This window comes from Nematolebias whitei, chromosome 8 (assembly GCF_014905685.2).
Source record: "Nematolebias whitei isolate Nwh7 chromosome 8, NemWhi1, whole genome shotgun sequence".
NCBI classification, from domain to species: domain Eukaryota; kingdom Metazoa; phylum Chordata; class Actinopteri; order Cyprinodontiformes; family Rivulidae; genus Nematolebias; species Nematolebias whitei.
In genome coordinates, this window is record NC_056505.1 from 37,847,533 (window position 1) to 37,850,075 (window position 2,543).

Below are 2,543 nucleotides of genomic sequence, written 5' to 3' on the forward strand. Positions count from 1 at the left end.
TGTTTTTTCCCGGGTAGATTTGGTGCGGGGCTACCATCAGGTTCCTGTGCATCCCTTATATGTACCAAAAACTGCAGTTATCACACCTTTTGGTCTTTTTTAGATTTTATGGATGTCCTTTGGCCTTAAAGGCGCAGCGTAGATGTTCCAGTGACTTATGGATTTGGTCCTGTAGGGTATGCCGTTTTTGTTTGCCTATTTGGATAATATATTGGTGGCTAGTCCCTCAGTAGCAGAACACATGGTACACCTTAGCCAGATGTTTGTTTGGCTCAGTGAGCATGGCCTGATCATTAACCCAGCTAAATGCCAGTTTGTCTGCCTGCTGTTGAGTTCTTGGAACACAGAGTGTCTGCTCAAGAGGCAGTTCCCCTACCTGCCAAGGTTGAAGCTGTTTTAGTTTTTCCTTGCCCTCCCTCAGTGAAGCCCCTGCAGGAGTTTTTGGGGATGGTGAACATTTATAACCTTTTCATCCCATGGGCAGCTCATCTTATGCACCCCTTGTATGAAGCACTTAGAGGCAAAAAAGGGGACCAGCAAATAGGGTGGACCCCTGAGAGGGTACAGGCATTCGATGATGCCAGAGGCTTTGGCTAATGCTGCACTTTTGGCCCATCTATCTCCAGCGGCTCCTGTGGCTCTGACAACTGATGCCTCTGATTATGCAGTTGGGGCAGTTTATGAACAATGGGTGGATGGCGCATGGCAACCCCTTGCTTTTTTTAGTAGGAAACTCCGGGATGCTGAAAAAAAATAACACCTTTGATAGGGAACTGCTCGCTCTTTTTCTGGCAACGCGGCATTTCCGGTTCATGTTGGAAGGCAGGGACTTTACTGCTTTTGTTGACCATAAGCCTCTCACTTTTGCTATGGCAAAAGTTTCTGGACCATGGTCGTCACGGCAACAAAAGCATTTGTCCGCCATTTCGGAGTTTACTACTGACATGCAGCATGTGGCTGGCAAGAATAACCTGGTAGCTAACTGTCTGTCCAGAGCAAGGGTTGCTTCTGGGCATTTAGGAGTTGATTACCTCACCATGGCCGCAGACCAACTGACAGACCCATGTATTCTGGCCTTTAAGGCAGCCAAATCCAGTTTGCATTTGGAGGAAGTTTCATTTCATGAGTGTGGTGCAACCCTTCTTTGTGATGTCTCGACAAGCAAGCCTCGACCTCTGGTTCCTAGTGGCTGGCGTTTGTGGGTTTTTGATGCAGTTCATTCCTTTTCACACTTGGGGGTGAAAGCATCCATTAAACTAATAGGGGTAAAGTTTGTGTGGCCAGGGCTCCGTAGAGATGTACGTACATGGGCAGCTTCCTGTTTAGTTTGCCAGTGTGCCAAGCTGCAACAGCACACTAAGGCTCCACTGGAACTGTTTCCTATTCCCCAAGGGAAGTTTGAGAATGTGCATGTGGATTTAGTGGGCCCACTTCCACCTTCCAGAGGTTTTAGCTATCTCTTAATTATGGTGGACAGAACCACTCGGTGGCCAGAGGCAGTTCCGCTGTCATCAACCACTTCGATTGATGTGGCTCGGGCATTTATCTCTTCCTGGGTGTCCCGATTTGGTGTGCCATTGGATTTAACTTTTAACAGGGGTCCCCAGTTCACCTCAGAGTTGTGGCCTGCAGTGGAAGAGAGCCTTGGGGTTAAACTCCACCGTACTACTGCCTACCACCCGCAGGCTAATGGTCTTTGTGAGAGGTTCCACTGCTCAATTAAGGCTGCAATGTGGGCCTCAATGGTGGATAATGGTTGGACGGATCACCTGCCTTGGGTTTTGTTGGGCCTGCGTTCAGCTCCTAAAGAGGACCTGCGGTTTTATTCAGCTGAATTGGGCCTTGGCTAGCCTTTAAGGGTACCAGAGGAGTTTCTTCCAGGTCCGGCGAGTTCAGTTGCTCCCAAAGGAAGCAGGGTGGTCCTAACAGGAGAAAATAGATATGTGGCCCCATTGACAGCACATCACTGCCTTCCAAAGGTGTTTGTGCCGAAGGACCTTATGTCGGCCAAGTATGTATTGTAATGATCCTTGAGGAGTTACTGTATAGTTACATGTTTACTATTCCTGTTGCACTGTTACTGGTTCTTGTATATACCATACCATAACATTTTATTTATAGAACGCTTAAAATAGCGACAAGGCCAACCAAAGTGCTGTACAGACAGAAAAACAGGCAACACACAACGCAATATACAAAATGAGGTAAATCAGAATATAGACAAAAACGATGCAGATAATAAATATGACGACTAACCAGTGTGGAGCATACAGGTTCAAAACACAGATCATCTGGTGTTGAACGCTACTGAATAGTAGTGGGTTTTTTAAAGGGATTTGAAAACCGAGAGGGAGGGGGCCTGTCTGACAAGCAGAGGCAACTCGTTCCAAAGTCTTGGGCCTGCTACAGAGAAGGCCCTGTCACCTCTGCGCTTAAGATGAGTTCCTGGAACTGTGAGGAGCAACTGGTCCGCTGACCTCAGGGAACGTGGTGGGACATACAGCTGTAGCAGATCAGAGAGATGGGGGGGGGGGGGGGGGGGG